At 35.2% G+C, this 20,615-nt stretch overlaps 2 long non-coding RNA genes across 4 annotated transcripts in view; both read left to right on the forward strand.

Annotated features, from left to right (window-relative positions):
- LOC137236008 (uncharacterized) overlaps nucleotides 1-20,615 on the forward strand; it is a 48,571-nt gene that overhangs the window by 22,196 nt on the left and 5,760 nt on the right. The window lies entirely within an intron of this gene.
- Nucleotides 18,424-20,174, forward strand: LOC137236015 (uncharacterized). Its single transcript, XR_010948217.1, has 4 exons — nucleotides 18,424-19,137; nucleotides 19,199-19,676; nucleotides 19,741-19,967; nucleotides 20,028-20,174. It is a non-coding gene; the product is annotated as an uncharacterized lncRNA (long non-coding RNA).

A 20,615-nucleotide genomic window follows, 5' to 3' on the forward strand; every position in this document is an offset into this window, starting at 1 on the left:
ATCTTCTAAAATCTCCACAAGGACGCCAGTCATTTAACTCCTTCTTGGGTACAAGATGTAAAGGAGATGCTACTGCTGAATTAGAAGGTCTACATATCCCTGTCTTTACTAAAAAATCGAATTCAGTTTTAGCTACTTTGAATTTAATGGGGTCTAAACGTCTTGGTTTAGAAAATGGCAAATTTCCTTCAGTGACTAATCTGTGAACTGTTGTATGTCTAACTGGTTGTGAATAATCTGGTTCAGAAAATAAAGAAGGAAATTCTTTTAGTAACTTTGTAAATTTGTTATCAACAGCGAAAACTTTTGGTAGCGAAACATTACAAACACATGAAATTGTGTTAACTGAAAGACTTGTTATCGGATCTACTAAGCATTTGCGTTTAACATCAACTAAGAGACCATATTTACACAAAAAATCAGCACCGATAATTGGTTTAGCTATATCCGCTATTAAAAACGTGAACGGAAATTCGCGACGCAGTCCTAAATTAATAATTAAAAGTTTTTTACCGTATGTCGAAATCGTTGAACCGTTAGCTGCAGTTAAAATAATATCTGATGACTTTTTCGAACTTGAAGATTTTGAAACCGGAAGCACTGAAATTTCTGCTCCACTATCTATTAAAAAATTAAGTTTGTTTGTTTTATCAAAAATAAATAAGCGACGTGTAAAGGTGTCTAAATGTCCGTTGTTTGTCGCCGTAACAACGGATAACTTTAGTTTGACGAACTATTATTTTTAAAAGCGCATGGTTGTTCGCACTTCAAAGCCTGATTACCAAACTTATAATGATACCTACAGAGCCAATTTGGGTTGTCACGAGACTTTGATCGATATCTATAAGGACTTCTAAAACGATTCCTACTAAAATATCGGGACCTTGAATAATTTTGACTCATCTGATTTTTAATTTCACTGATCTCTAATGACAATTTTTCAAAATTTTTGCACATCATGTTAGTTGTTTGAACCAAATTTGAAATAATTGCATTTTCGCTTTTAGAATTTGGAAAATTACTAACTGAGGCTATTTCATTTTTATTATAAACTTCCCAAATATTATCGGCTAATTTAACTAATTCACTTATTTCACTCAAATTCGAACTAGTAAGAATAATACTTAAATTTTTGGGCAACTTCCTTATCCAAAGTTTTTTAAGAATTTCTTTGCTAAAATTGTTTCCAGAGAGTAGCACTAGAGACCGATAAAACTCAGAAGGTTTACGATCTCCCATTTCTGAATCGGATAACACTCGATCTAATTTGGCATTCTCACTTAATGAGTGCCGTTCAATTAAAATTTTCTTTAATGCAGAAAATTTGTCATTTTCAGGAGGATTTTGAATAAAATCAAGAATTGTCATAATTACATCCTGTGGAAGTGCAGTTACGACATATTCATATTTTGTCCCCTCCTGAGTAATATTCTTTCGACTAAATTGCATTTCAGCATGGATGAACCATGCTTCAGGGCAATTAGTCCAAAATTGGGGAAGTTTTACCGATGTAGCAAAAATTTCATTATTTTGATTCACATATGGATTTGGTAAATCATTTTGATAATTTTCATTATCCAAATCAATAAGTGAATCGTTTACTTGATTTCGTGGTGTAGATGTACGTATATTATTTGATGGTGAATGAAACATTGTTAATAGAAATAACTACAAAAATTATATTATAGGAAGAAATAAAAAATGTCCGGAAAGGAGCGTTTACAAAACCCAAATTATTAATCTATTTTGATACATATACAGATACATATAAATAATATTAATACTAGATACAGCTCACCAAATATTTGTCGCAATGGTTTTAAAATTGATTGATGAATTTAGACAATGTATTGTGCAATGGCTTTAAAATTGATTGATGAAATTGGACAATGTATTGTGCAATGGCTTTAAAATTGATTGATGAAATTAGACAATGTATTGTGCAATGGCTTTAATTGTTTTGTATTTGTAGCTTTTGTTGTTGTTGCTCTTGCAATGTTTGATTGAAAGGCTGATGTTAATGATGCAGCGGTAACGCCTGAAATAATGACAATCCAAAAATACGACGAAGACGACGTCGTGCAGTTGAAAATAAACTAATTTTATAGAAGTGAATCTAGTTTTTGGACCACCACGTCTACGTCAAATACGCGTTAGAGAGGGCTCTTGTGATGTTCACGATATATTTGGTATATATTTTCAACTTGTTTTTCAGATAATTTTTCGAGTAGTGAGGACACTTCACACTAGTTTAAAGGTACGAATTACAAAACTTTTAACGAGTTAGAGCTGGACGTTGCAAGATGTTACGCACTTTATTTGAAAGTGAATTTAAATAAATCTCTTCGCTGGTCTTTTGTAAATCAATTAAAGTTTGTTCAAGTGCACCACCTTTAATAATTTGTTTAAGAATTTGCTGATAAAAACGTAATAAGTTGGATATAGTAAACAGAACTATGGTATCGTTTTCGGAAGTCAATATGGTTTCCACTCGCATAATATATAACTAGGAAGAGAATAAATCGATTTTTGCTGAACATCAACTGGTGGCGTTATTATTTCATACAGCATACAAGAATTAAAATTTGATTCGTTGCCTTTGAAGGACGGGTTTAATGTTTGGCTGGCTAGATCGCCAATGTGGTATTTAATATATAAATCACTATTTAATAATGACTATTTATTTTTATAAAATATTTTTATTTAACCGCTCCTAAAAGTATGTTACAAAACGTTTTTAAATATTTCAACCGAATGAAAATTTTTGAAAGACAATACTTTACAATTGAAAAATAAAAATTAACAAGAACAAAAAAAATTCAATTTATTTAAAGTAGGTACATTTAAAGTTGAATATAAATATAACCCTACAATAAATACCACGGATGATATAAAGTATGTCAAAAGGAATAGTATTCGGACAGAAAAACTTTCAAACTATAATGTTTATACAATTAGCAAGACAGAAACAGAAGACAAACGTACGAAAAAACTGACTTCAATTTTAAAAAATCAAATACCTCAACATGCTCATAGTAAATTAATTGACCTTTGCATTGATTATGCCGACATTTTCGCTCTACACAGACGGACAAAATGACTTTAAACAACTTCTACGAGCAAAACTTAAGATTGACAGAAAACGAACCGGTATATGTTAAAAACTATACATTGCCATACTCTCAACGCTAAGAAATAAATCGCCAAGTAAATAAATTGTTAGACAACGATTTGATTGAATCCAGTTATTCGAATTACAATAGTCCTTTGATTGTAGTCCCAAAGAAAGATACTAATGGTCAAAAAGCTTATCGTATGTGCGTAGATTTTCGCGCGGTAAACAAAAAACTCATTGCTGATAAATTTCCACTAGCTAGAGTTGACGATATTTTAGACAATCTCGGTAGAGCAAAATATTTTTCCACATTAGATCTTTTTTCTGGATTTCATCAAATCGCCTTGCATCCTGACTCACGTGACATTACTTCTTTCAGCACCTCGGTCGGCGCATTTAGATGGAAAGTGCTTCCATTCGGTTTAAACATAGCACCAAATTCATTCTCACGAATGATGACAATAGCTTTTTCGGGTATACCACCCAATGTCGCATTTTTGTACGTCGACGATATTATCGTCATAGGTTGTAGTGAAGCACACCACATTAAAAATCTTTCAAAAGTTTTCGATACTTGTAGGTCTTTCAATCTCAAACTTAACCCAAATAAATGCAACTTTCTACGACCAGAAGTTACATTTTTAGGTCACAAATGTTCAGCCAAAGGTTTGTTGCCAGACGACTCTAAAATAAACGCAATTAAAAAGTATACAAAACCGACTGATAAAGACGCGGTACGACGATTCGTCGCGTTTGCAAACTATTACAGACGGTTTATACCTAGTTTTGCGTCTCTGGCAGCGCCTCTGAATCGATTAAGCAGAAAAAGAGTTGAATTTGTATGGGATGTAGAGTGCGAAAGAGCATTTTTATCTTTGAAAGCAGCGTTACTTTCACCAAAATTACTTCAATATCCAGATTTTACTAAACAATTCATTATTACAGTTGATGCTTCCACAACTGGATGTGGCGCTATTTTGAGTCAAGAACAACAAGGTAGTGATTTACCAATTTGTTTCGCTTCTAAAGCATTTAATAAAGCCGAACAGAAAAAACCCATTATAGAATTAGAGCTTTTAGCTATTTACTTTGCAATCAAACAATTTCGACCATACGTTTATGGCACCCATTTTATTGTAAAGTCAGATCATAGACTTCTAGTATACTTATTCAATATGAAAGACCCATCTTCAAAAACTTTCAAGAATAAGACTAGAACTAGCTGAATATAATTTCACTATTGTATATATTAAGGGAAAATCAAACGTCGGTGCTGATGCACTATCGCGTATTACAATCGATGAGATCAAGGAATCGAACAAACAAAATTTAGCAGTTCAGACAAGATCCATGACAAAACGGCAAAACGACAATAATCTTCATATTAAAACAGACAAAAACGACGAAAGACAAATTACTATACATGTCTACGACAAATTTTCATTTAATTTTTCAAAAAAGATTCCGCGAATAAGATCTGAAATTACGTACGATAAAAATAATAAAACAACAAATTTAAGAATTTTTGCGCATATTAAACATAAGAAACTCGAGTTACTTAGTTTTGAGCTTGTTAACGAAATAATGACTTTAGAGAAATTACTTTCGAGGCTTGAATCAGAAGCCGGCAAACCCAAATTAAGCAGATTGAATGGCCTAAAAATGATATTATGTACGAACATTATACTATTACAAGTTTCAAAAATATTGGAAGTAAAATTTTAAAATCATTAGAAATTATGTTAACAGAATTTCTGGTCGACATTGCGGAATGAAAAGACTTTACGCAAAACTACGAACAAAATTTTATTGGAAGAACATGACTCGTGATATATCGAAATATATCAAAAATTGTAAAGATTGTCTTTTAAACAAGGTTAAACCTAAAACAAAAGAAAAACTTGTTTTAACACCAACTCCTTGTAAACCATTCGATATACTAGTAATTGACACAATAGGACCCCTACCTGAGACCAAATATGGTAACAAGTTCGCACTTACCATGATTTGCGACATGACTAAATACCTGGTAACAGTCGCTGTGCCAGACAAATCGGCAAAAACAATCGCTTCAGCAATCTTTGAAGGCTTCATTTTAACATACGGCACAATGAATGCCATAAAATCAGATTTAGGTACTGAATTTAAAAATTAATTGTTTGAAGAATTAACTAAACTTCTAAATATTAAACATAATTTTTCGACTGCATACCATCACGAAACTGTTGGTACGATTGAACGTAATCATAGAGTTTTTAATGAATACTTACGTGCATATTTAAAAGATACTTTTTCTGATTGGGATGTTTATTTAAAATATTTTACTTTCCTACACAACACTACGAGTAGCACAGTTTTCGACAATCAATTTTCTCCTTTCGAGTTAGTTTTTTGGAAAAAGGCAATTTTGCCTAAAGAATTGACAAAAGAAACAATTGACCCAATTTATAGCGTCGAAAACTATGCCAAATAAGTCAAGTTTAGGATGCAGAAAACGCACAAAATGGCACAAAATCTAATTAATAAAAATAAATTACAAAGTAAAAATCTGTACGATAAAACGGCACGACCTTTAATTGTAAAAATCGGAGATAAAGTACTTTTACAGAAAGAACCACATCATAAACACGAAAGTATTTATCAAGGTCGGTTTATTATAACAAAAATTAACGAACCTAACGTAACTATTTTCGATGAAGTTAAAAACAAAGAAAACGTAGTACATAAAAATCGCCTAAGTAAAGTAAATTAACATTACTTTAAGACTTTGATTAAACTTTAAATTTGATTGAAAAATAAATCCAAAATTTTTTAGTATGTACTAGCATTTAAGCAGCCACGAAGGCTCAAAAAATTGTTAAAACAAAAAAAAAAAAAAAAAAAAATAGCGCAAAAATTCTGTACATTCAAATGAAAAATGTAACCTCTCAAAATTATAGTACAAGCAAAAAAAAAAAAAACGTTTAACAAAAGCTTAGCCTATTATCGAACAAATTGTATTTACCAAGTTACAAACAAAAACATATTCTACACGTCACAAATTAATCTATATATATAAAAGTGGTGTGAAAAATATATAGTAATTCATCAATTGAGAACGGCACGACCGATTTGGTTCAAATTTTTTTTCAGTTCTTCGTAATTGCTAGGGGAAGGTTTTTACCAAAGAAAATTTTGGGAAAACCCTGCGGAAAAGTCGGAAAATTGGAGAAATCGAAAATTGTGAACGGCAGGACCGATTTCGCTCCAATTTTTTCAGTTTTTCGTAATTGCTAAGAGGTTTTTACGAAAGAAAATTTTGGGAAAACCCTGCTGAAAGGTCGGAAAATTGGAGAAATCAAAAATTGAGAACGGCAGGACCGATTTGGCTCAAATTTGTTTTCAGTTCTTCGCAATTGCTAGGAGAAGGTTTTTACGAAAGAAAATTTTGGGAAAATCCTGCGGAAAAGTCGGAAAATTGGAGAAATCGAAAATTGAGAACGGCAGGACCGACTTGGCTCACATTTTTTTTCAGTTCTTCTTAGTTGCTAGGGGAAGGTTTTTACGAAAGAAAATTTTGGGAAAACCCTGCGGAAAAGTCCGAAAATTGGAGAAATCGAAAATTGAGAACGGCAGGACCGATTTGGCTAAAATTTTTTTTTCAGTTCTTCGTAATTGCTAGAAGGTTTTTACGAAAGAAAATTTTGGGAAAACCCTGCGAAAAAGTCGGAAAATTGGAGAAATCGAAAATTGATTATTAATATAACGAGATAAATAACAGATGGTGCTGTGTTTCTGTAAGTTTCGGACAATTGTGAAATTCATTGTGATAAAATTGCATTTTGAGTAGAGAAATTAACGGGATAAATAACAGATGGCGCTGTGCTTAGGTTGAGCGTAATTTGACAGGTGCACTTTTCTCATTGTCATTTTTTATTAAACAAATGTGCTATTTTTCTTGCTGCAATTGATTACAGTTTTTCTGATTTTCGTGTTCATCGATTAATTTTTCTGATTTCGGATAGTCATATATCGCGTATCACATCCACAAACGGTACAAGCATTACGAGCAATTGAAATTCTTTCGCGATATTTATCAATTCGATAATTTTTTAAGAAAATAAGTTTGCGTGTAAAAAGTGAGGTTATATTCTTGAACTGCGGGCATATATTGCGATACATTCATTCCGTAAGTATTTTTTTTAAAGAATTTTCTTTTTATTAGGATTAGTCAAAAATTACTTTATTGCATTTTAGCTAGAGTTATTTGCTTGACTAATACCTCTTCATATTAAAACAGACAAAAACGACGAAAGACAAATTACTATACATGTCTACGACAAATTTTCATTTAATTTTTCAAAAAAGATTCCGCGAATAAGATCTGAAATTACGTACGATAAAAATAATAAAACAACAAATTTAAGAATTTTTGCGCATATTAAACATAAGAAACTCGAGTTACTTAGTTTTGAGCTTGTTAACGAAATAATGACTTTAGAGAAATTACTTTCGAGGCTTGAATCAGAAGCCGGCAAACCCAAATTAAGCAGATTGAATGGCCTAAAAATGATATTATGTACGAACATTATACTATTACAAGTTTCAAAAATATTGGAAGTAAAATTTTAAAATCATTAGAAATTATGTTAACAGAATTTCTGGTCGACATTGCGGAATGAAAAGACTTTACGCAAAACTACGAACAAAATTTTATTGGAAGAACATGACTCGTGATATATCGAAATATATCAAAAATTGTAAAGATTGTCTTTTAAACATGACTAAATACCTGGTAACAGTCGCTGTGCCAGACAAATCGGCAAAAACAATCGCTTCAGCAATCTTTGAAGGCTTCATTTTAACATACGGCACAATGAATGCCATAAAATCAGATTTAGGTACTGAATTTAAAAATTAATTGTTTGAAGAATTAACTAAACTTCTAAATATTAAACATAATTTTTCGACTGCATACCATCACGAAACTGTTGGTACGATTGAACGTAATCATAGAGTTTTTAATGAATACTTACGTGCATATTTAAAAGATACTTTTTCTGATTGGGATGTTTATTTAAAATATTTTACTTTCCTACACAACACTACGAGTAGCACAGTTTTCGACAATCAATTTTCTCCTTTCGAGTTAGTTTTTTGGAAAAAGGCAATTTTGCCTAAAGAATTGACAAAAGAAACAATTGACCCAATTTATAGCGTCGAAAACTATGCCAAATAAGTCAAGTTTAGGATGCAGAAAACGCACAAAATTTCACAAAATCTAATTAATAAAAATAAATTACAAAGTAAAAATCTGTACGATAAAACGGCACGACCTTTAATTGTAAAAATCGGAGATAAAGTACGTTTACAGAAAGAACCACATCATAAACACGAAAGTATTTATCAAGGTCGGTTTATTATAACAAAAATTAACGAACCTAACGTAACTATTTTCGATGAAGTTAAAAACAAAGAAAAAGTAGTACATAAAAATCGCCTAAGTAAAGTAAATTAACATTACTTTAAGACTTTGATTAAACTTTAAATTTGATTGAAAAATAAATCCAAAATTTTTTAGTATGTACTAGCATTTAAGCAGCCACGAAGGCTCAAAAAATTGTTAAAACAAAAAAAAAAAAATAGCGCAAAAATTCTGTACATTCAAATGAAAAATGTAACCTCTCAAAATTATAGTACAAGCAAAAAAAAAAAAAAAACGTTTAACAAAAGCTTAGCCTATTATCGAACAAATTGTATTTACCAAGTTACAAACAAAAACATATTCTACACGTCACAAATTAATCTATATATATAAAAGTGGTGTGAAAAATATATAGTAATTCATCAATTGAGAACGGCACGACCGATTTGGTTCAAATTTTTTTTCAGTTCTTCGTAATTGCTAGGGGAAGGTTTTTACGAAAGAAAATTTTGGGAAAACCCTGCGGAAAAGTCGGAAAATTGGAGAAATCGAAAATTGTGAACGGCAGGACCGATTTCGCTCCAATTTTTTCAGTTTTTCGTAATTGCTAAGAGGTTTTTACGAAAGAAAATTTTGGGAAAACCCTGCTGAAAGGTCGGAAAATTGGAGAAATCAAAAATTGAGAACGGCAGGACCGATTTGGCTCAAATTTGTTTTCAGTTCTTCGCAATTGCTAGGAGAAGGTTTTTACGAAAGAAAATTTTGGGAAAACCCTGCGGAAAAGTCGGAAAATTGGAGAAATCGAAAATTGAGAACGGCAGGACCGACTTGGCTCACATTTTTTTTCAGTTCTTCTTAGTTGCTAGGGGAAGGTTTTTACGAAAGAAAATTTTGGGAAAACCCTGCGGAAAAGTCCGAAAATTGGAGAAATCGAAAATTGAGAACGGCAGGACCGATTTGGCTAAAATTTTTTTTTCAGTTCTTCGTAATTGCTAGAAGGTTTTTACGAAAGAAAATTTTGGGAAAACCCTGCGAAAAAGTCGGAAAATTGGAGAAATCGAAAATTGATTATTAATATAACGAGATAAATAACAGATGGTGCTGTGTTTCTGTAAGTTTCGGATAATTGTGAAATTCATTGTGATAAAATTGCATTTTGAGTAGAGAAATTAACGGGATAAATAACAGATGGCGCTGTGCTTAGGTTGAGCGTAATTTGACAGGTGCACTTTTCTCATTGTCATTTTTTATTAAACAAATGTGCTATTTTTCTTGCTGCAATTGATTACAGTTTTTCTGATTTTCGTGTTCATCGATTAATTTTTCTGATTTCGGATAGTCATATATCGCGTATCACATCCACAAACGGTACAAGCATTACGAGCAATTGAAATTCTTTCGCGATATTTATCAATTCGATAATTTTTTAAGAAAATAAGTTTGCGTGTAAAAAGTGAGGTTATATTCTTGAACTGCGGGCATATATTGCGATACATTCATTCCGTAAGTATTTTTTTTAAAGAATTTTCTTTATTAGGATTAGTCAAAAATTACTTTATTGCATTTTAGCTAGAGTTATTTGCTTGACTAATGCCTCCTATTAGACAATCAAACCTTGGACGACGTACACGCCGTGCAATAATTAGTCAGAATGTCCGTGATAATCAAACGCAAGGGGAACGTGCAGAAGAAAATGAATGGAGACGTGCCCATATTGCACAAGTTCGCGCTGCACAATCATCACCACAAATTCAACAAAATGTTGTTAGAACACCAGCCATAAATGCAGGCTTGAATCGCGCTGCTTTCGAATACGATTCCGCAATAGCCTATAAAGATCTTCGCTGCGTTGATGTCGGCTCATTGTCTGTCGTATGCCAGCATTGCAACGCTTTGAAGTTTCAATCAGAAACCCCCGGCTTATGCTGCGCTGGTGGCAAAGTGAAATTACCCGTTTTAACCCACCCGCCAGAGCTATTGTATTCGTTACTCTATGGAAATACAATCCAATCAAAACATTTTCTAGAGAATACACAAAAATATAGCGGATGCTTTCAAATGACATCATTTGGAGCCCAAGTTGTTGATGTACCCGGCTACAATCCCACTTTTAAAGTAATGATGTCCCATTATTATCAAAATGAACAATTATTGTTATATTTTTTTGAAATTGCTTCCAAACATTCAGATTCAAGGGCAAATTCACCATCGAGCGGGCGCTTTGTTACCACTACTGAACGAAGATCATAAGTTCCTTCAGATCTATTTCGTTGGTGATTCAGCAATTGAACTAGATCAGCGTTGTGCAATTTTGACTACGACTAAACGTGAAATGATCGAACAATTACAAAATCTTCTGCATGAGCATAATGAATTGGTCAGATTGTTCAAAACAGCATTGGATATGATGCCTTCAGACGACCACAAAATCATTATTAGAGCAGACAAAAGACCCGCTGGAGGCCATGCAAGACAATTCAATGCTCCCAGTCGCAGTGGTGATTGTTGGCGAGAATAAGGAATCACGCGATATTGTTCTTTACCGTCGGGATGGTGGACAATTGAAGCGCGTTTACGAGACGCATCGGTCATATGATGCACTTCAATACCCGTTGATGTTCTGTCGTGGAGAGGGTGGATATCACTTCAATATAAAGATGGTTAATCGAACGACAGGTTTGTTTATAAGTCATCACTTCTAATCTTCTATATCATCACTTCTATTTCGCAACCGAGTTCGAATTCATATTTCAGGAGAAGAAACGAATAAGAAGGTCAGCTCAATGAATTTTTATGCGTATCGTTTGATGATTCGGCGCGATGAGAAAATCGTGTATGTACATCCAAGATTTCTAAAAAAAAATGAGTGTACTTGACGTTTGGAATGTCGTAGAATCCATCGGCACCACTTTTTTCTGTTTGTCTGTATGATATCGATAATCTCGGAAACTAGCAAATGGATTTTATGAGACTTTCACAGATGGATAGCCTGTAATCCAGAAGGGAATCTAGAACTTATTTCATTAAAATCGCGAGAGAAACAAAAAAGATATAGTTGTTTAAGCTATCATTAAGCTACGTTTAAAGATTTTTTTTTGAAAAACGAAGGAAAATGCATTTAGTTGCCAAACAAATATCAAAGAATGCCTTTGCAAAGTTTTTATTCAATTTCATATAAATTAAAAATCAAATTCATGAATAGATACAGTGGCGTACCAAAAAAAATTATTTCACGCTGCCATATTACGATAATCGGTTAAAATGAGGTTACCTAAAACCTCTAAATATGCGTACAATATGGGCATCAAACAATAGAGGACGGTCACAGGTTTCATTTGAATTTTGTGACATTTCGATAAATTAATCGATAACTGAGTTATCTGTCAAAATGTATTTGCTCCAAAATCTATAAATTTAACTACAATATGAAATACTTTTAACTAAGATTTTAAACCTTTTATACGCGTTAATCAGGGACTCAAACCTTTTGGTGCAATTCGATTTATTTATTCGCTGACAGGTGGCGCAAAGTTTTCGTGTGTACTGCGATGCTTGGGTAGGTGTGCGATTGGTGGTCGTACACATACACTAAATAAAATAAAAATAAAAAATAAGGGCCACTTTAATATAAATACGCATTCCGAACAACGTCGGGTACCCTGCTAGTACCTAATAAAATTTATACAGAATAAATTTGAGTACATATGTATATATAAAGACAATGATCAAATCACAATTTTGCAAACAAGTTTCCCATAACTAGTACTTTCATATTTAAAATAGAGAGTTGAACAGTATTATCACGGTTTAGTGTTTTTTGCTTCATTTCAAATTACAAATTTAATGTAGTTAAATAAAATTTTTTAAAACTGAGAATATGCCTGACCAATGACATAAAAACAGTTTTTGTAACGTATTGATTGAATTTCTTAGACCAACGTTTATCGAAAGCCAAAAGACCTTTAGCCCTATTCACGCAAGCTTCAATATGAAATTTAAAATTCTGTGAAGGGTCCATTGTAACGCCTAAATCAATGAAGTTAGTGACTTGCTTAATTAAATAATCGCCAATAGCATAATCATCGGATTGGAAGGACTTCCTTGTAAAACACATGAACTTACACTTAGGGAGGTTTAGTGACATGGCGTTTACATTATACCAATCAACTAGACTACTTAGATCCGCTTGATAGGCATTACAAGGTTGACATCATCAGCGTACATCAACGGCTTGCAGCGCTTCAAACCACTTGGAAGGTCATTAATCAACAACAGGAACAAAACTGGACCAAGGTGGCTGCCTTGTGGAACACCTGAAGTTACGTTTATGAACCGATACCAGCAATATAATAAATATAACTGTTTGTTTTCTTTCCTTCAAATAAGAAGAAACCCAAGAGAGGAACAATGGAGGAAATCCTAACCGATTAAATTTGAATAACAGTATGCAAAGGGAAACTTTATCAAATTCTTTACTAAAATCAGTAAAAATAACATCAACTTCACAATTAGTCTTAAAACTGTTGGATACAAAGGTTGTAAGCTCAAGCAAGGTGGACACGGTAGACTTAAGCTGGAGACATTGGTGCTTTATCGGTAACCGTATCGGTAACCTTTTAACAGCTGATTCGACCAACCTTATGAGAATCAATGCAATCGATTATTGGTGCCGCTAAGGTCGTAACCGTATCGTAGCCAACCAATTGGGTTTTGGTTTACCGTCGTAATGATAAACAGCTGATTACGTTAGGGATACGGATACAGCGATACGACATACGGCACCAATGACTCCGGCTTTACTCTTGCAAAAGCCATGTTGTGAAAAGTCAACTAATGAAGATACTCTAAAAGCTAAAGACCCATTCAGTGTCAAAACACTCATAGATTGAGTTAGACCCGTTTTGATCAAAACGTTTTCTCTATCATAAATCGAGTCTTTGTATATTAGAGATGCTATTCTCTAACCCAAATTACATAAAACGGTCTTTCAATTCAAACAAAGTTGTATGGGCATCATAAGGAAGTTACCCCACTGCTCCTCAGATCATAACTTTCAATTTATCTTCACCAATTGTGATGTACTTCACAATCGTTTACACAACGATTAATCAAGCTGTTGTTGTTGTTTTAATAATAAAGACGCTTGCCGAAGGCTTTGGGTAGTCAAACATGGAGTTTGGCATTAAATATACTATTTGCGTTACTCAAAAAGGTCTAACGCCTGAAAAAGAAGCATGCAAATCAAACCATTTTGAGGAATCTGCACGCCATAAGCGTTGTCTCCATTTTGCTTCTTCGTAGGATCTTGCGCTTTCTCCCTTATTATCCTGCACAGAAATCACTTTTCCATTTTAAAGAAATCTAAATAGTTAAATTCCTTTTATTTTACACGAATTTGCAAAACGTTTAAACAAACATTACGTAGTAAACAAATGTAAATAAACAAAAAATGTAAAATGACATTTTATGATCAGCTTCGAATGAAAAAACATGTAAAATGCAACTCTGATGCCTTTACCTTGTAATTGTACCATGATTCATTCCTGTGCCATCACTAGGCAGATATCTTTGACTTTGACTTCTTTCGCTTGAAATGAAATTCAAAAAGAAAGCTTATCTAATTTGCCAACTGACAAATCAAAACCCCCTCCCGCTCCCGATGCGGTTATACTCGCATTTTTTTTGTGCATCTCAAAATTAAAAAACGATCGTTGAACAAATTGATCAAACTTAGATATACAATACTATAAGAAGACACTGAACTCAAGCGCTGAAGTGCAAAAGAAGAAATATTTACAATTTATCCATAAACGGTAATAAAAAGTACTCATAATAAATAGAAGCAGTAACTAACGCAACTACAGCGTACTATAATAACAGTCACCACAACAAAAATGATATAAGGGATCCCCATATATTTAACGCACATAATCCGTGCCAACACTATATTTACAATAACTCACGATAATTCTGTTGGGTGAATTTGAGTTTCCAGGTGTAGAAAGCACGAATCCGCGTAATCTTGTAACTTTTGTGTACAACCATTGGCGTCTTTCAGCTGAGTCTTCGAGAGCATAATACCGATGAAATCCTGCCATTACAAAGGAAATAATTAAGTAAATTTACAATTTTCAGCCATTAATGTCAAGACAACAAAGCCACGGAAAATGAGGTTACGAGACTGGTACGCCACTCACATTCCCAGGCTTTATTTTATGTTTACATGTCATAGTTCTTTGTGTACCATCAGTATTTCCCTGACGTTTTTCTCATGGCGAATTGTTTTCCTCTTGTGATCGTGAGCATAATTGAAAAAAAGGCGCATCTTGCGTTCCTTTTTTTTTTTGCCTTTTACAGCGACCATTACCTATATATGAATAACATTGAGCTGCTTCATTTATGTTTTAGATATTTATCGGGCTCTTCGAAGTGGCCTTCCAGTAGCTCCACCCGCAATTGCTCACTCTGATCTTCGTCACATTAAAAATATCATTCCAATCCTCAAATTGCTCCGCGGTCTGGAATGGTTGCGTTGGGATTACACGTGAATGTATGCTAAAGAAGTCTAAAACTGGTCGACTAGCTTCGGCACACCTTTCACCTCAACAGGACTAATGGATTTCTATTTTGTCGAAGCAGATTCTTTAACCGTCGACTTCTTATCCGCTTTCAATTTCACTTTCGCTACTATTGTAATTGTTGAGCTTTGTTGGCGGCGGCGATAACCTGCTTGGACTAGCGCTACTTTAATTTTTTTGTTTTTTTTTTGCAAAACCATGGGAAACCCCACGCCTTAAATCAACTATTTGTTTTGTTAGGTTGTGAAATAATTTTTCGAATGTTTGCGCATTGTTAACATCGCAGCACTTGCAGCGTGCCGTTCTAGAGGGCATTTATTCTCGTCTAGTGTTGATCCCAAATAAATATTGGAAATTCTCCGTTTTTCCCGAATAATAATAAGCGAGTGGCACACGATTCGAGAAAATACGTCGTACGCCATGTGCTTGAAATGAATAAAAGAATTTTCATTCAGGAAATGCATAATTGTCAAATGCCAAACGACGACATTGCCAGCACTTAGAATAATAATCACCTCAATGGGTGTGTTCACTGAGCCCTAACGGCTAGCTCACGCGTCTCAAAGCCTAGAAATTAAAAAAGGGAAATCAATGCGTTTAACGCTGTCTAATTTGATTTACAATACCTTTTCCAGCAAGCCATGACCCGCTCAAATTTCGGGAGCTATTTATTCCTACTATGCACATGAGTCATTATTTCCTTTTTTCTTGGGGTTTCCGCATCCCATGCAAAACAACAATAAATAGTGTATGATAAAGTAACGGTCATGATCCCAGGTTCACCCTCTTTACAGATCATGAGCCACGTTTCGAAATACCATAAACCTACGTACCACGTTGACTGTCCATTGTGTAAGAAGCAGCACTCCATTAGGGTTTGTTCGAAGTTCCGCGCTATGACTCCCGAGGAGAAGTTACGAGCGTTCGTGCTTCATAAATACTGTCCGAATTGTCTGTCACCCTTCCATCGCGTAGGAAATTGCACCAGCAAGTACAGGTGCAAAAGGTGCCAATAAAAACACCACACGACGCTCCACTTAGATGAGTTAAGGGAGGTAGACCACCAGGGTGAGGAAGATAATTTGGACGACATGCTGTCGATTCATGTAACAGAACAAACAAAATCATGGGCGCAGCAGGTGAGGAAGAGGAAGAATTACAAAAGTAGCATCAGCTTCGATTAATCGCAGCCCAGCGCATAGCATGTTTCGGCCGTTATTGCGCCTTGAGAAACAAATAGAGAGGAAGATTGGAAGCCCACAGGTAACCGACTGGCGTCAGGACAAGCAAAACCTCAGCGTCCCTAATCGAGGTAGAATGGCTAGCCAAAGAAATGGCCTTAACAGGAGACGCGCGAAGACCCGATAACAAAAAAGGGCAGCGCCATACGTGAAGGACGTGCGCCAGCACATCGGTAACCAACTATAGAGGGCCACAACCGCCGGTTTCCGAACGGGCCGACTACAACCAAATGCGGATCCACTGCCAACCATGCGGCCGTTCGTGCCAGTATCCCCCACAGCCATTGTGCGTATAGAATCGCACGGGCAGATCTACTTAGTAAGAGCAATTATCGACCCATGCGCGCCCACCACCATCGCCGACAGTGAGCTGGTCCGAGATCTATGTCTCGAGCAGCAGGGACCCAAACGGTGCACTATAATACTGCGAGGGAAGTACGGCTCAGCAAAGCGCATTCATACACAGGCCGTCGTCATTGCACGGCATCATAGAGTGAGCCTGCTATACAGCATAGATCTCCAAATTGCGGTGCCCTTCCAGTTTATGCATCTGGCAGACCCCCGATTGTATCACCTATCACCTATTCGGCTTACACTCGGCGCTGACATATATGCCGAACTGGTGGTGAGTAATACGGCGACTACCACCATAGGCGGAATTTTAGCCCAACCGACGGTCTTCGGCTTGGTCGTATCCGGAGTCTGCCAACAATAGGTCCACATGCACATACATCCACACATATCTAAAAGTAACTAAGTGCCATCGACTTTAAACCACGTATATTTCTTCTAACCTTTTTCTTCTCTTTTCTCCATAGAAAACATCCACAACACGCATAGTACAGCGAGGTGCAGTGTCCGCAGTCCGCAACTGCTCATCCGCTCGCAGCCTTACCCGGGCGAAGGAGGGCTAGGTTGATCCCTTGGGTTCATTGATCTCTATTTTTTAATACTTTAATCTATGACCTATTTTCTTAACATTGCTCGCGGCAAGGGGCCGGCATGTTTAGGTCCGCGACCTAAATATATCGGCCCACCCTCGTAAATCAATCCGCATACCTGTTTCTGTCTTTAGACAAATAGTTTAGCTCATATATATGCACTAATACAAACACGGCCTTGTGTTTGCCGCTATGAGCTTTTAGCACCGGAGCCTTGTTAAGGGGAAACTTAACGAAGGCTCTTGTACTGAGGGTTCAGCGCCTTTTTCCAATTGGTTGACTTTTTTTTGGATCACGACCGCCAACGGGAGCAGTTCTATCCATCCAGCGTTAAGGTAAGAGTACATCAATACTAACCACAATTTTAATTGTTATCACCTTATTTTTAAAATCACTAAGATTACCTTTTGAGTATACATTTATACGAAACACAATTCAATTGTTAAATCCTCATTCTTTAAATCATTATTTGAATATATATTTATTAAAATCGATATTCCGTATTTCTCATTTTTTTCTTTTCACTGCGTTAAACCTTCCATTGGAGATTACGTGGGAGATTCGAGTCTTTCTCGTAATCAATCACTGTGACCTTGGTTTCCAATTTCATGACTTACTCTTGCTTCTTTTGATTGACTGCTAGAGGCGACAGAATTTGAATCCGAACTACTGTGTGGGCTTTGATTTTGTGTATCGTTTCTTTATATATATGTAAAGTTTTTTACATGCCTTGCATTCAATCGCATGTGAAGCGTGTTAGAAATCACCAAGTAATAACACACATAGTCGAAGAATACTATTTAGAAAAATACAATTGCAGTCAATAATGTAAACGATTGACCTCCAATGCTGATGATACATAAATATCGATATGATAAAAACCCTACAAGACGGTGGTAACTACGCTGCAAAAATCGTGTGACCAAAAACGCACACAGACACACGAAATTTTGACAGGGGTGACGATTTGGAATGAAAAATTCTCCAAATGAAATAGCATGTTGACAAATTTAGCTTTCCCACAATGTATCGTGCTCTCTCGCACCTATTATTTTTATAGGGATAGCAAAATACGTCATTTTTGCGTGCAAAAAAATCCGCCATTTCTAATTCAGCAGAGACAGCAAAACATTTGGTGGTCGAAAATTTTTTCAATTTAGAGAGTTTTAAATGGAATATCTCCGGAAAGATTTAAAATTAAGAGGGAGTTCTCCAGATCACATATATATATATTTTAAAGTGCGCAAACTTATAATTTAAAAGTTATTTGGTGTTAAAGTTTGCAAATTTCTATACAAATTTTATATGTGTATACGTATATATATGTGGCAGCACAGCTTTGTAATGTCATCAATAAAATATATGTATATATATATGTGCATGTTGCTGCAAAAGCGCGATTGATTTAATAAAAACATTTATAATAAGTGAAAACAATGCAAAAATGAAATGTGAAATATACAAAAATGCAATTTAAGTTTATCGTTGCCAATTTATATAGATATGTATGTGGATTAAGGTTTTGAAAGATGTGTAAATTGTAATTTAAAGTGCTATAGAAATTTGCTAAATTTGCAAACTTTAACAACAAATAACTTTTAAATTATAAGTTTGCACACTTTAAAATATATATATTTGTGATCGGGAGAACTCCCTATTTCATTTGATACCAAGTTTTACCCCTAACTCGGGGGGTGCTATTCTAAAATTTTCCCAAAGTCTTTAATATACAATGATTTTTGCTGTTTATTTCGACAACAATTTTTTATTTGATTTTTGTGCTCATCGAAAGACATCACAATTATGTAGCACCATGCCGCGAATTATGATAAAAGATGGTGTGTGGAGAAACACTGAGGTAAGCATTTGACGCGACTGGTTACTCTTGGCCGTTTATTAACTAAATTGATAACTTTCAGGATGAAATCCTCAAAGCAGCTGTAATGAAATATGGTAAAAACCAGTGGTCACGTATTGCATAACTGCTGCACCGCAAATCTGCCAAGCAATGTAAGGCACGCTGGTACGAATGGCTTCATCCTAGCATAAAGAAGACAGAATGGTCATGGGAGAAGGATGAAAAGCTTTTGCATTTTGCCAAATTAATGCCAACACAATGGCGTACAATTGCGCCTATTATTTCAGAGGGTTAACTGGCACCAATTGTTCACACCAAATTGTTAGGTACAGGATTCGCCACGGGTAGGTGAGGTTGGCAATCACAACCCCCTGAATCATTTTGGTCGGCAGGTATGCCGCGGATATATTCTTGGCACTTGTTATTGATGGCTTTTATGATGCCACCAACACAACCTGGACAGACGCCAATGCTCAGTCAACCACCCAAGCCCGGTCAACCTCCAATACCCGGACACGTCCGGACGTCCTGGTTATAATGTATGTTAATACAACTAATAATTTACAAATTTGCTGATGATTATTTTTGTGTTATTTTCTTTAGCAACCACTTGCACCTGTTACTGGTAAATATCAACAGCCGCAATAGTATGATCAAGCCCAACGCCGTTTAGATCCCGATCAGATGCCAAATCCGATAAGCGTTATCATTGAAAATCAAAATAGCGCTGGTGGTGCTTTTATTACTAATGAACAGGGTTTATTACCACCATTTGTGACCACAAAATATGTGGTAGAAGATCAGGGTAACTCCTCGCCACGTTACGTTAGGTATCGATAATCGAAATTAATGTTTTGCTTGGCAATTACCTTGATCTTTCTTCTTTGCAGGTCGTCTTTGTATTGCATACCTGCAACAGCTGATTTATTAAATACAACAGCTTTGTCCATTACACTTACCGTCTCACCAATGGCACGCACGGTTGAGGGTGAATATGAGCCACCCATTGTAAATTTTGGTGAATTGGGTGCAATTAGATGCAATCGTTGCAAGGCTCTTGTAGATGCTGGTCGTCGTTTCCAATGTCTAATGTGGAAAGTAACAAGAGATGGTAAAAAAAATCTTTCACTTTTACTTGTGTTCATTGATCCATATTTTTTCTCAACAGTGCCAACTGCATATTTCCAACATTTGGGCCATACCGGACAGCGTGTCAATAAATATGAATATCTTGAACTTGTATTGGTTACATGAGTATTTGTGTAAAAAATGCTTGGGTACCGATAGCTCCCATGGTAAACCTCAACTCATATCCAACATCAATGCCTCCCATTCAATTGTGGCACTGTACGCACTACATTGGGTTCACGTAGTATTGACAAGCATATTGTTGATTCCAGTGGTAAGGCCACAATTTCAAATGATGGGGAAACCATTATGAAACCATTGGATATTGTGAATCCAGCCGTAAAACTCTA

Source organism: Eurosta solidaginis, unplaced genomic scaffold, assembly GCF_040869045.1.
Source record: "Eurosta solidaginis isolate ZX-2024a unplaced genomic scaffold, ASM4086904v1 ctg00001206.1, whole genome shotgun sequence".
NCBI classification, from domain to species: Eukaryota; Metazoa; Arthropoda; class Insecta; order Diptera; family Tephritidae; genus Eurosta; species Eurosta solidaginis.